At 58.6% G+C, this 14,249-nt stretch overlaps 1 protein-coding gene across 1 annotated transcript in view; it reads left to right on the top strand.

The window, feature by feature from the left end:
• Positions 1-4,683: 4,683 nt before the first annotated feature.
• The window catches only part of ankrd50l (ankyrin repeat domain 50-like), a 213,948-nt gene continuing 204,382 nt past the window's right edge, over positions 4,684-14,249 (top strand). The window contains exon 1 of the mRNA XM_072477553.1: positions 4,684-4,808. The gene's annotated coding sequence lies outside the window, so the exon portion shown is untranslated. The remainder of the gene's footprint in view (positions 4,809-14,249) is intronic.

Below are 14,249 nucleotides of genomic sequence, written 5' to 3'. Positions count from 1 at the left end.
CACTGTCCTCTCCAACAATATCGCCCCTCTCATTTGTAAATACAGAAGGAAAGGACTCGTTCAAGACCTCTCCTATCTCTTCAGACTCAATACACAATCTCCCGCTACTGTCCTTGATCGGACCTACCCTCGCTCTAGTCATTCTCATATTTCTCACATATGTGTAAAAGGCCTTGGGGTTTTCCTTGATCCTACCCGCCAAAGATTGTTCATGCCCTCTCTTAGCTCTCCAAATCCCTTTCTTCAGTTCCCTCCTGGCTATCTTGTATCCCTCCTATGCCCTGTCTGAACCTTGTTTCCTCAGCCTTACACAAGTCTCCTTTTTCCTCTTAACAAGACACTCAACCTCTCTTGTCAACCATGGTTCCCTCACTCGACCATCTCTTCCCTGCCTGACAGGGACATACATATCAAGGACACGTAGTACCTGTTCCTTGAACAAGTTCCACATTTCACTTGTGTCCTTCCCTGACAGCCTATGTTCCCAAATTATGCACTTCAATTCTTGTCTGACAGCATCGTATTTACCCTTCCCCCAATTGTAAACCTTGCCCTGTTGCACGTACCTATCCCTCTCCATTACTAAAGTGAAAGTCACAGAATTGTGGTCACTATCTCCAAAATGCTCCCCCACTAACAAATCTATCACTTGCCCTGGTTCATTACCAAGTACTAAATCCAATATTGCCCCTCCTCTGGTCGGACAATCTACATACTGTGTTAGAAAAGCTTCCTGGACACACTGCACAAACACCACCCCATCCAAACTATTTGATCTAAAGAGTTTCCACTCAATGTTTGGTAAGTTAAAGTCACCCATGACTACTACCCGGTGACTTCTGCACCTTTCCAAAATCTGTTTCCCAATCTGTTCCTCCACATCTCTGCTACTATTGGGGGGCCTATAGAAAACTCCTAACAAGGTGACTGCTCCTTTCCTATTTCTGACTTCAACCCATACTACCTCAGTAGGCTGATACTCAAACTGCCTTTCTGCAGCTGTTATACTATCTGTAATTAACAATGCCACCCCCCCCCACCTCTTTTACCACCCTCCCTAATCTTATTGAATGCTTCTTGCGTTGAAGTATGCACACTTCAACCCATCTCCGTGCCTGCAAGTACTCTCCTTTGTCAGTGTTCCCTTCCCCACTGCCTCATTACGCGCTTTGGCGTCCTGAATATCGGCTACCTTAGTTGCTGGACTACAAATCCGGTTCCCATTCCCCTGCCAAATTAGTTTAAACTCTCCCGAAGAGTACTAGAAAATCTCCCTCCCAGGATATTGGTGCCCCTCTAGTTCAGATGCAACCCGTCCTGCTTGTACAGGTCCCACCTTCCCCAGATTGCGCTCCAATTATCCAAATACCTGAAGCCCTCCCTCTTACACCATTCCTGCAGCCACGTGTTCAGCTGCACTCTCTCCCTATTCCTAGCCTCGCTATCACGTGGCACCGGCAACAAACCAGAGATGACAACTCTGTCTGTCCTGGCTTTTAACTTCCAGCCTAACTCCCTAAACTCATTTATTACCTCCACACCCCTTTTCCTACCTACGTCGTTGGTACCAATGTGCACCACGACTTCTGGCTGCTCCCCCTCCCCCTTAAGGATCCTGAAGACACGATCCGAGACATCCCTGGCCCTGGCACCCGGGAGGCAACATACCTTCCGGGAGTCTCGCTCGCGACCACAGAATCTCCTATCTATACCCCTAACCATTGAATCTCCTACAACTATTGCTTTTCTATTCACCCCCCTTCCCTTCTGAGCCCCAGAGCCATACTCAGTGCCAGAGACCTGGCCGCTAGGGCCTTCCTCCGGTAGGTCATCCCCCCCCCAACAGCATCCAAACCGGTATACTTGTTTTGAAGGGGAACGGCCACGAGGAATCCCTGCACTGTCTGCCTGTTGTTTTTTTTTTCCCCTGACTGCAACCCAGCTATTCTTGTCCTGTACCTTGGGTGTGGTTACCTCCCTGTAACTCTTCTCTATCACCCCCTCTGCCTCCCGGGTGATCCGAAGTTCATCCAGCTTCAGCTCCAGTTCCCTAACACGGTCTTTTGAGGAGCTCGAGTTGGGTGCACTTCCCGCAGGTATAGTCAGCGGGGACACCGGTGGTATCCCTCACCACCCACATCCTACAGGAGGAGCATGCAACTGGCCTAGCCTCCATCCCATCTTACCTTACAGAATATAGCTGCCCTGTGGACCAACAGGATCTCCGCCCTCTGACTCTGCTCCCAGTCAGCTGCACTCTCTGTAAACTCCTGGCTCTCTTCTCACTCTTTGCGGAAATGTAGGAAACAAAATGAAAGGAGCACCTTACTCCCTCCTCACCTAACTCCCTCAGTCACCAAACTCTCACTATAGCACTCAAATGCACCAAATTCAGCACTCAGTGCAAAGTTCTATTCATCTTCTATTTTTCCCCATTCTCCACCCCCTCTCCAATTACATAATACATCACATTTCTACCCCTCTTCGTTCTGAAGAGTCATAGAAAATACAGTGCAGAAGGAGGCCATTCGGCCCATCGTGTCTGCACCGACCCACATTAGCCCTCACTTCCACCCTATCCCCGCAACCCAATAACTCCTAACCTTTTTGGTCACAAAGGACAATTTATCATGGCCAATCCACCTAACCTGCACGTCTTTTGACTGTGGAAGCACCCGGAGGAAACCCACGCAGACACAGGGAGAACGTGCAGACTCCGCACAGGCAGTGACCCAGCGGGGAATCGAACCTGGGACCCTGGCGCTGTGAAGCCACAGTGCTAACCACTTGTGCTTCCGTGTTGCCCTATGCCCTAGTCATGCGGACATCAAACGTTAACTCCGTTTCCCTCTGCATAGATGCTGCCAACTGCTGAGTTTAAGCAGCATTTTGCCTCCCTTAGTATTGCATCGCCCTCGCTCCAGGACAGTCCGAAGCACTGAGCGCCCCCCCATGTCATGCCCGAGGCCCTCGGGTCCTTCGCCACAGGGCAGGCCCAAGTCCCCTCTCACCAGGACAGGCCCGAGGCCCCTCACCCCGAGACAGGCCACAGGCCCCTCTCACCAGGACAGGCCCGAGGCCCCTCACCCCTCTCCCCGAGACAGGCCACAGGCCCCTCTCACCAGGACAGGCCCGAGGCCCCTCACCCCTCTCCCCGAGACAGGCCCGAGGCTCCTCACCCCTCTCCCCGAGACAGGCCACAGGCCCCTCTCACCAGGACAGGCCCGAGGCCCTTCACCCCTCTCCCCGAGACAGGCCACAGGCCCCTCTCACCAGGACAGGCCCGAGGCCCTTCTCCCCGACACCCGTCTCTCCAGGACAGGCCTGGACCCCAGGCCCCTCTCCCCGGGACAGGCCTGGACCCCAGGCCCCTCTCCCCGGGACAGGCCCGAGGCCCCTCTCCCCGACACCCCTCTCCCTGGGACAGGCCTGGACCCCAGGCCCCTCTCACCAGGACAGGCCCGAGGCCCTTCTCCCCGACACCCGTCTCTCCAGGACAGGCCTGGACCCCAGGCCCCTCTCACCAGGACAGGCCCGAGGCCCTTCTCCCCGACACCCGTCTCTCCAGGACAGGCCTGGACCCCAGGCCCCTCTCCCCGGGACAGGCCTGGACCCCAGGCCCCTCTCCCCGGGACAGGCCTGGACCCCAGGCCCCTCTCCCCGGGACAGGCCTGGACCCCAGGCCCCTCTCCCCAGGACAGGCCCGAGGCCCCTCACCCCGAGACAGGCCACAGGCCCCTCTCACCAGGACAGGCCCGAGGCCCCTCTCCCCGGGACAGGCCACAGGCCCCTCTCCCCGGGACAGGCCCGAGGCCCCTCACCCCTCTCCCCGAGACAGGCCCGAGGCTCCTCACCCCTCTCCCCGAGACAGGCCACAGGCCCCTCTCACCAGGACAGGCCCGAGGCCCCTCACCCCGAGACAGGCCACAGGCCCCTCTCACCAGGACAGGCCCGAGGCCCCTCACCCCTCTCCCCGAGACAGGCCCGAGGCCCCTCACCCCGAGACAGGCCCGAGGCTCCTCACCCCTCTCCCCGAGACAGGCCACAGGCCCCTCTCACCAGGACAGGCCCGAGGCCCCTCACCCCTCTCCCCGAGACAGGCCCGAGGCCCCTCACCCCTCTCCCCGGGACAGGCCACAGGCTCCTCACCCCTCTCCCCGAGACAGGCCACAGGCCCCTCTCACCAGGACAGGCCCGAGGCCCCTCACCCCTCTCCCCGAGACAGGCCACAGGCCCCTCTCACCAGGACAGGCCCGAGGCCCCTCACCCCTCTCCCCGAGACAGGCCACAGGCCCCTCTCACCAGGACAGGCCCGAGGCCCCTCACCCCGAGACAGGCCACAGGCCCCTCTCACCAGGACAGGCCCGAGGCCCCTCACCCCTCTCCCCGAGACAGGCCACAGGCCCCTCTCACCAGGACAGGCCCGAGGCCCCTCACCCCTCTCCCCGGGACAGGCCACAGGCCCCTCTCACCAGGACAAGCCCGAGGCCCCTCTCCCCGACACCCCTCTCCCCGGGACAGGCCTGGACCCCAGGCCCCTCTTCCCGGAACCTCCCCCCTGGACAGGCCCGAACGGCAGGCCCCTCCTCCGGGCCCCGCTCCGCGGGCCAGGCCCAGGCCCCGGGCTCCGGCTGGGCCGCTCCGCCTCCCGGTGGCCCCGCCCCGGCCCCGCCCCCCGCTTCCTGCGCCGCCGGAGCCGCCGCGAGAGCCGCTCAGTGTCCGCCCGGAGCTGCCCGACCCCCGGCCCAGCGCAGGCCCCGAGCCTCGGCCTCTCCCAGCCAGGCCGCCCGGGACACACACCGGCTGAGGTAAGTGAAGCGGCCGCTGGGGGGAAACCGAATCCGAGTGAGAGAGAGCGACTTACATTCAGGTAGCGCCTGCAGCATCCAGGAGGGTCCACTTCTCGGAGATAAATGTGAGAAACACAGAAAGATCCCTCTGACAGTGCAGCACTCCCTCAGTACTGAACCTCTGACAGTGCGGCACTCCCTCAGTACTGACCCTCTGACAGTGCAGCACTCCCTCAGTACTGACCCTCTGACAGTGCAGCACTCCCTCAGTACTGACCCTCTGACAGTGCGGCACTCCCTCAATACTGACCCTCTGACAGTGCGGCACTCCCTCAATACTGACCCTCTGACAGTGCGGCACTCCCTCAGTACTGACCCTCTGACAGTGCAGCACTCCCTCAATACTGACCCTCTGACAGTGCGGCACTCCCTCAGTACTGACCCTCTGACAGTGCAGCACTCCCTCAGTACTGACCCTCTGACAGTGCGGCACTCCCTCAGTACTGACCCTCTGACAGTGCGGCACTCCCTCAGTACTGACCCTCTGACAGTGCAGCACTCCCTCAATACTGACCCTCTGACAGTGCGGCACTCCCTCAGTACTGACCCTCTGACAGTGCAGCACTCCCTCAATACTGACCCTCTGACAGTGCGGCACTCCCTCAGTACTGACCCTCTGACAGTGCGGCACTCCCTCAGTACTGACCCTCTGACAGTGCGGCACTCCCTCAGTACTGACCCTCTGACAGTGCGGCACTCCCTCAGTACTGACCCTCTGACAGTGCGGCACTCCCTCAGTACTGACCCTCTGACAGTGCAGCACTCCCTCAGTACTGACCCTCTGACAGTGCGGCACTCCCTCAGTACTGACCCTCTGACAGTGCGGCACTCCCTCAGTACTGACCCTCTGACAGTGCGGCACTCCCTCAGCACTGACCCTCTGTCAGTGCGGCACTCCCTCAGCACTGACCCTCTGACAGTGCGGCACTCCCTCAGTACTGACCCTCTGACAGTGCGGCACTCCCTCAGTACTGACCCTCTGACAGTGCGGCACTCCCTCAGTACTGACCCTCTGACAGTGCGGCACTCCCTCAGTACTGACCCTCTGACAGTGCGGCACTCCCTCAATACTGACCCTCTGACAGTGCGGCACTCCCTCAGTACTGACCCTCTGACAGTGCGGCACTCCCTCAGTACTGACCCTCTGACAGTGCGGCACTCCCTCAGTACTGACCCTCTGACAGTGCGGCACTCCCTCAGTACTGACCCTCTGACAGTGCAGCACTCCCTCAGTACTGACCCTCTGACAGTGCGGCACTCCCTCAGTACTGACCCTCTGACAGTGCAGCACTCCCTCAGTACTGACCCTCTGACAGTGCGGCACTCCCTCAGTACTGACCCTCTGACAGTGCTACACTCCCTCAGTACTGACCCTCTGACAGTGCAGCACTCCCTCAGTACTGACCCTCTGACAGTGCGGCACTCCCCCAGTACTGACCCTCTGACAGTGCAGCACTCCCTCAGTACTGACCCTCTGACAGTGCGGCACTCCCTCAGTACTGACCCTCTGACAGTGCAGTACTCCCTCAGTACTGACCCTCTGACAGTGCGGCACTCCCCCAGTACTGACCCTCTGACAGTGCGGCACTCCCTCAGTACTGACCCTCTGAAAGTGCAGCACTCCCTCAGTACTGACCCTCTGACAGTGCAGCACTCCCTCAGTACTGACCCTCTGACAGTGCGGCACTCTCTCAGTACTGACCCTCTGACAGTGCGGCACTCCCTCAGTACTGACCCTCTGACAGTGCAGCACTCCCTCAGTACTGACCCTCTGACAGTGCAGCACTCCCTCAGTACTGACCCTCTGACAGTGCAGCACTCCCTCAGTACTGACCCTCTGACAGTGCAGCACTCCCTCAATACTGACCCTCTGACAGTGCGGCACTCCCTCAGTACTGACCCTCTGACAGTGCAGCACTCCCTCAGTACTGACCCTCTGACAGTGCGGCACTCCCTCAGTACTGACCCTCTGACAGTGCAGCACTCCCTCAGTACTGACCCTCTGACAGTGCGGCACTCCCTCAGTACTGACCCTCTGACAGTGCAGCACTCCCTCAATACTGACCCTCTGACAGTGCGGCACTCCCTCAGTACTGACCCTCTGACAGTGCAGCACTCCCTCAATACTGACCCTCTGACAGTGCGGCACTCCCTCAGTACTGACCCTCTGACAGTGCAGCACTCCCTCAGTACTGACCCTCTGACAGTGCGGCACTCCCTCAGTACTGACCCTCTGACAGTGCAGCACTCCCTCAATACTGACCCTCTGACAGTGCGGCACTCCCTCAGTACTGACCCTCTGACAGTGCGGCACTCCCTCAGTACTGACCCTCTGACAGTGCGGCACTCCCTCAGTACTGACCCTCTGACAGTGCGGCACTCCCTCAGTACTGACCCTCTGACAGTGCGGCACTCCCTCAGTACTGACCCTCTGACAGTGCGGCACTCCCTCAGTACTGACCCTCTGACAGTGCAGCACTCCCTCAGTACTGACCCTCTGACAGTGCGGCACTCCCTCAGTACTGACCCTCTGACAGTGCGGCACTCCCTCAGTACTGACCCTCTGACAGTGCGGCACTCCCTCAGCACTGACCCTCTGTCAGTGCGGCACTCCCTCAGCACTGACCCTCTGACAGTGCGGCACTCCCTCAGTACTGACCCTCTGACAGTGCGGCACTCCCTCAGTACTGACCCTCTGACAGTGCGGCACTCCCTCAGTACTGACCCTCTGACAGTGCGGCACTCCCTCAGTACTGACCCTCTGACAGTGCGGCACTCCCTCAATACTGACCCTCTGACAGTGCGGCACTCCCTCAGTACTGACCCTCTGACAGTGCGGCACTCCCTCAGTACTGACCCTCTGACAGTGCGGCACTCCCTCAGTACTGACCCTCTGACAGTGCGGCACTCCCTCAGTACTGACCCTCTGACAGTGCAGCACTCCCTCAGTACTGACCCTCTGACAGTGCGGCACTCCCTCAGTACTGACCCTCTGACAGTGCAGCACTCCCTCAGTACTGACCCTCTGACAGTGCGGCACTCCCTCAGTACTGACCCTCTGACAGTGCTACACTCCCTCAGTACTGACCCTCTGACAGTGCAGCACTCCCTCAGTACTGACCCTCTGACAGTGCGGCACTCCCCCAGTACTGACCCTCTGACAGTGCAGCACTCCCTCAGTACTGACCCTCTGACAGTGCGGCACTCCCTCAGTACTGACCCTCTGACAGTGCAGTACTCCCTCAGTACTGACCCTCTGACAGTGCGGCACTCCCCCAGTACTGACCCTCTGACAGTGCGGCACTCCCTCAGTACTGACCCTCTGAAAGTGCAGCACTCCCTCAGTACTGACCCTCTGACAGTGCAGCACTCCCTCAGTACTGACCCTCTGACAGTGCGGCACTCTCTCAGTACTGACCCTCTGACAGTGCGGCACTCCCTCAGTACTGACCCTCTGACAGTGCAGCACTCCCTCAGTACTGACCCTCTGACAGTGCGACACTCCCTCAGTACTGACCCTCTGACAGTGCAGTACTCCCTCAGTACTGACCCTCTGACAGTGCGGCACTCCCCCAGTACTGACCCTCTGACAGTGCAGCACTCCCTCAGTACTGACCCTCTGACAGTGCAGCACTCCCTCAGTACTGACCCTCTGATAGTGCGACACTCCCCCAGTACTGACCCTCTGACAGTGCAGCACTCCCTCAGTACTGACCCTCTGACAGTGCGGCACTCCCTCAGTACTGACCCTCTGACAGTGCGACACTCCCTCAGTACTGACCCTCTGACAGTGCAGTACTCCCTCAGTACTGACCCTCTGACAGTGCGGCACTCCCCCAGTACTGACCCTCTGACAGTGCAGCACTCCCTCAGTACTGACCCTCTGACAGTGCAGCACTCCCTCAGTGCTGACCCTCTGACAGTGCAACACTCCCTCAGTACTGACCCTCTGACAGTGCAGCACTCCCTCAGTACTGACCCTCTGACAGTGCGACACTCCCTCAGTACTGACCCTCTGACAGTGCAGTACTCCCTCAGTACTGACCCTCTGACAGTGCGGCACTCCCCCAGTACTGACCCTCTGACAGTGCAGCACTCCCCCAGTACTGACCCTCTGACAGTGCGGCACTCCCTCAAGACTGACCCTCTGACAGTGCGGCACTCCCTCAGTACTGACCCTCTGACAGTGCAGCACTCCCTCAATACTGACCCTCTGACAGTGCAGCACTCCCTCAGTACTGACCCTCTGACAGTGCAGCACTCCCTCAGTACTGACCCTCTGACAGTGCAGCACTCCCTCAATACTGACCCTCTGACAGTGCAGCACTCCCTCAATACTGACCCTCTGACAGTGCGGCACTCCCTCAGTACTGACCCTCTGACAGTGCAGCACTCCCTCAATACTGACCCTCTGACAGTGCGGCAGTCCCTCAGTACTGACCCTCTGACAGTGCAGCACTCCCTCAATACTGACCCTCTGACAGTGCGGCACTCCCTCAGTACTGACCCTCTGACAGTGCAGCACTCCCTCAGTACTGACCCTCTGACAGTGCGGCACTCTCTCAGTACTGACCCTCTGACAGTGCAGCACTCCCTCAATACTGACCCTCTGACAGTGCGGCACTCCCTCAGTACTGACCCTCTGACAGTGCAGCACTCCCTCAGTACTGACCCTCTGACAGTGCGGCACTCCCTCAGTACTGACCCTCTGACAGTGCGGCACTCCCTCAGTACTGACCCTCTGACAGTGCAGCACTCCCTCAGTACTGACCCTCTGACAGTGCGGCACTCCCTCAGTACTGACCCTCTGACAGTGCAGCACTCCCTCAGTACTGACCCTCTGACAGTGCGGCACTCCCTCAGCACTGACCCTCTGACAGTGCGGCACTCCCTCAGTACTGACCCTCTGACAGTGCGGCACTCCCTCAGTACTGACCCTCTGACAGTGCGGCACTCCCTCAGTACTGACCCTCTGACAGTGCGGCACTCCCTCAGTACTGACCCTCTGACAGTGCGGCACTCCCTCAGTACTGACCCTCTGACAGTGCGGCACTCCCTCAGTACTGACCCTCTGACAGTGCGGCACTCCCTCAGTACTGACCCTCTGACAGTGCGGCACTCCCTCAGTACTGACCCTCTGACAGTGCGGCACTCCCTCAGTACTGACCCTCTGACAGTGCGGCACTCTCTCAGTACTGACCCTCTGACAGTGCGGCACTCCCTCAGTACTGACCCTCTGACAGTGCGGCACTCCCTCAGTACTGACCCTCTGACAGTGCGGCACTCCCTCAGTACTGACCCTCTGACAGTGCAGCACTCCCTCAGTACTGACCCTCTGACAGTGCGGCACTCCCTCAGTACTGACCCTCTGACAGTGCAGCACTCCCTCAGTACTGACCCTCTGACAGTGAGGCACTCCCTCAGTACTGACCCTCTGACAGTGCGGCACTCCCCCAGTACTGACCCTCTGACAGTGCAGTACTCCCTCAGTACTGACCCTCTGACAGTGCGGCACTCCCTCAGTACTGACCCTCTGACAGTGCAGTACTCCCTCAGTACTGACCCTCTGACAGTGCGGCACTCCCCCAGTACTGACCCTCTGACAGTGCGGCACTCCCTCAGTACTGACCCTCTGACAGTGCGGCACTCCCTCAGTACTGACCCTCTGACAGTGCAGCACTCCCTCAGTACTGACCCTCTGACAGTGCGGCACTCTCTCAGTACTGACCCTCTGACAGTGCGGCACTCCCTCAGTACTGACCCTCTGACAGTGCAGCACTCCCTCAGTACTGACCCTCTGACAGTGCGACACTCCCTCAGTACTGACCCTCTGACAGTGCAGTACTCCCTCAGTACTGACCCTCTGACAGTGCGGCACTCCCCCAGTACTGACCCTCTGACAGTGCAGCACTCCCTCAGTACTGACCCTCTGACAGTGCAGCACTCCCTCAGTACTGACCCTCTGATAGTGCGACACTCCCCCAGTACTGACCCTCTGACAGTGCAGCACTCCCTCAGTACTGACCCTCTGACAGTGCGGCACTCCCTCAGTACTGACCCTCTGACAGTGCGACACTCCCTCAGTACTGACCCTCTGACAGTGCAGTACTCCCTCAGTACTGACCCTCTGACAGTGCGGCACTCCCCCAGTACTGACCCTCTGACAGTGCAGCACTCCCTCAGTACTGACCCTCTGACAGTGCAGCACTCCCTCAGTGCTGACCCTCTGACAGTGCAACACTCCCTCAGTACTGACCCTCTGACAGTGCAGCACTCCCTCAGTACTGACCCTCTGACAGTGCGACACTCCCTCAGTACTGACCCTCTGACAGTGCAGTACTCCCTCAGTACTGACCCTCTGACAGTGCGGCACTCCCCCAGTACTGACCCTCTGACAGTGCAGCACTCCCCCAGTACTGACCCTCTGACAGTGCGGCACTCCCTCAAGACTGACCCTCTGACAGTGCGGCACTCCCTCAGTACTGACCCTCTGACAGTGCGGCACTCCCTCAGTACTGACCCTCTGACAGAGCAGCACTCCCTCAGTACTGACCCTCTGACAGTGCAGCGCTCCCTCAAGACTGACCCTCTGACAGGGCAGCACTCCCTCAGTACTGACCCTCTGACAGTGCGGCACTCCCTCAGTACTGACCCTCTGACAGTGCGGCACTCCCTCAGTACTGACCCTCTGACAGTGCGGCACTCCCTCAGTACTGACCCTCTGACAGTACGGCACTCCCTCAGTACTGACCCTCAGACAGTACAGCATTCCCTCAGTACTGACCCTCTGACAGTGCGGCATTCCCTCAGTACTGACCCTCTGACAGTGCAGCACTCCCTCAGTACTGACCCTCTGACAGTGCGGCATTCCCTCAGTACTGACCCTCTGACAGTGCAGCACTTCCTCAGTACTGACCCTCTGACAGTGCGGCACTCCCTCAGTACTGACCCTCTGACAGTGCGGCACTCCCTCAGTACTGACCCTCTGACAGTACAGCACTCCCTCAGTACTGACCCTCAGACAGTACAGCACTCCCTCAGTACTGACCCTCAGACAGTGCAGCACTCCCTCAGTACTGACCCTCTGACACTGCGGCACTCCCTCAGTACTGACCCTCTGACAGTGCGGCACTCCCTCAGTCCTGACCCTCTGACAGGGCAGCACTCCCTCTGTACTGACCCTCTGACAGTGCGGCACTCCCTCAGTACTGACCCTCTGACAGTGCGGCACTCCCTCAGTACTGACCCTCTGACAGTGCGGCACTCCCTCAGTACTGACCCTCTGACAGTGCGGCACTCCCTCAGTACTGACCCTCTGACAGTACAGCACTCCCTCAGTACTGACCCTCAGACAGTACAGCACTCCCTCAGTACTGATCCTCTGACAGTGCGGCATTCCCTCAGTACTGACCCTCTGACAGTGCAGCACACCCTCAGAACTGACCCTCTGACAGTGCGGCACACCATCAGTCCTGACCCTCTGACAGTGCGGCCCACCCTCAGTACTGACCCTCTGACAGTGCGGCACTCCCTCAGTCCTGACCCTCTGACAGTGCGGCACTCCCTCAGTACTGACCCTCTGACAGTGCAGCACTCCCTCAGTACTGACCCTCTGACAGAGCAGCACTCCCTCAGTACTGACCCTCTGACAGTGCAGCACTCCCTCAGTACTGACCCTGTGACAGTGCAGCACTCCCTCAGTACTGACCCTCTGACAGTGCAGCACTCCCTCAGTACTGACCTTCAGACAGTGCAGCACTCCCTCAGTACTGACCCTCTGACAGTGCAGCACTCCCTCAGTACTGACCCTCTGACAGTGCAGCACTCTCTCAGTACTGACCCTCTGACAGTGCAGCACTCCCTCAGTACTGACCCTCTGACAGTGCAGCGCTCCCTCAAGACTGACCCTCTGACAGTGCGGCACTCCCTCAGTACTGACCCTCTGACAGTGCGGCACTCCCTCAGGACTGACCCTCTGACAGTGCAGCGCTCCCTCAGTACTGACCCTCTGACAGTGCAGCGCTCCCTCAAGACTGACCCTCTGACAGGGCAGCACTCCCTCAGTACTGACCCTCTGACAGTGCGGCACTCCCTCAGTACTGACCCTCCGACAGTGCGGCACTCCCTCAGTACTGACCCTCTGACAGTACAGCACTCCCTCAGTACTGACCCTCAGACAGTACAGCATTCCCTCAGTACTGACCCTCTGACAGTGCGGCATTCCCTCAGTACTGACCCTCTGACATTGCAGCACTCCCTCAGTACTGACCCTCTGACACTGCGGCACTCCCTCAGTACTGACCCTCTGACAGTGCAGCACTCCCTCGGTACTGACCCTCTGACAGTGCAGCACTCCCTCAGTACTGACCCTCTGACAGTGCAGCGCTCCCTCAGTACTGACCCTCTGACAGTGCGGTGCTCCCTCAGTACTGACCCTCTGACAGTGCGGCACTCCCTCAGCACTGACCCTCTGACAGTGCGGCACTCCCTCAGTACCGACCCTCTGACAGTGCGGCACTCCCTCAGTTCTGACCCTCTGACAGTGCGGTACTCCCTCAGTGCTGACCCTCTGACAGTGCGGCACTCCCTCAGTACTGACCCCCCGACAGTGCAGCGCTCCGTCAGTACTGACCCTCTGACAGTGCAACGCTCCCTCAGTACTGACCCTCTGACAGTGCAGCACTCGCTCATTGGTATCTATGAGATCCCCCCTCATTATTATGAACTTTGGCGAATACAATCCTAACTAACTCAAGCTCTCCTCGTACGTCAGTCCTGCCTTCGCTGGAATCAGTCTGGTAAACCGTCACTGGTAATCCCTCTGGAGCAAGGTGACTCGTGGTGTTCCACAGGGATCCGTGCTCGGATCACTGTTGTTTGTGATATACATAAATGATCTGGACGAAGTTATAGGTGGTCTGATTAACAAGTTTGCAGATGATACTAAGATTGGTGGAGTTGCAGATGGCGGGGAGGACTGTCAGAGAATACCGCAAAGTATAGATAGATTGGAGAGTTGGGCAGAGAAATGGCAGATGGCGTTCAATCCAGGCAAATGTGAGGTGGTGCATTTTGGAAGATCTAATTCAAGAGCGGACTATACGGTCAGTGGAAGAGTCCTGGGGAAAATTGATGTACAGAGAGATCTGGGAGTTCAGGTCCATTGTACCCTGAAGGTGGCAACGCAGGTCGATGGAGTGGTCAAGAAGGTATACGGCATGCTTGCCTTCATCGGACAGGGTATTGAGTACAAGAGTCGGCAGGTCATGTTACAGTTGTACAGGACTTTGGTTAGGCCACATTTGGAATACTGCGTGCAGTTCTGGTCGCCACATTACCAGAAGGATGTGGATGCTTCAGAGAAGGTGCAGAGGAGGTTCACCAGGATGTTGCCTGGTA

This window comes from Scyliorhinus torazame, chromosome 15, assembly GCF_047496885.1.
Source record: "Scyliorhinus torazame isolate Kashiwa2021f chromosome 15, sScyTor2.1, whole genome shotgun sequence".
Lineage (NCBI taxonomy): Eukaryota > Metazoa > Chordata > Chondrichthyes > Carcharhiniformes > Scyliorhinidae > Scyliorhinus > Scyliorhinus torazame.
Note: the sequence above shows the minus strand (reverse complement) of the source record. Positions and strands in the feature narration are given on the sequence as shown.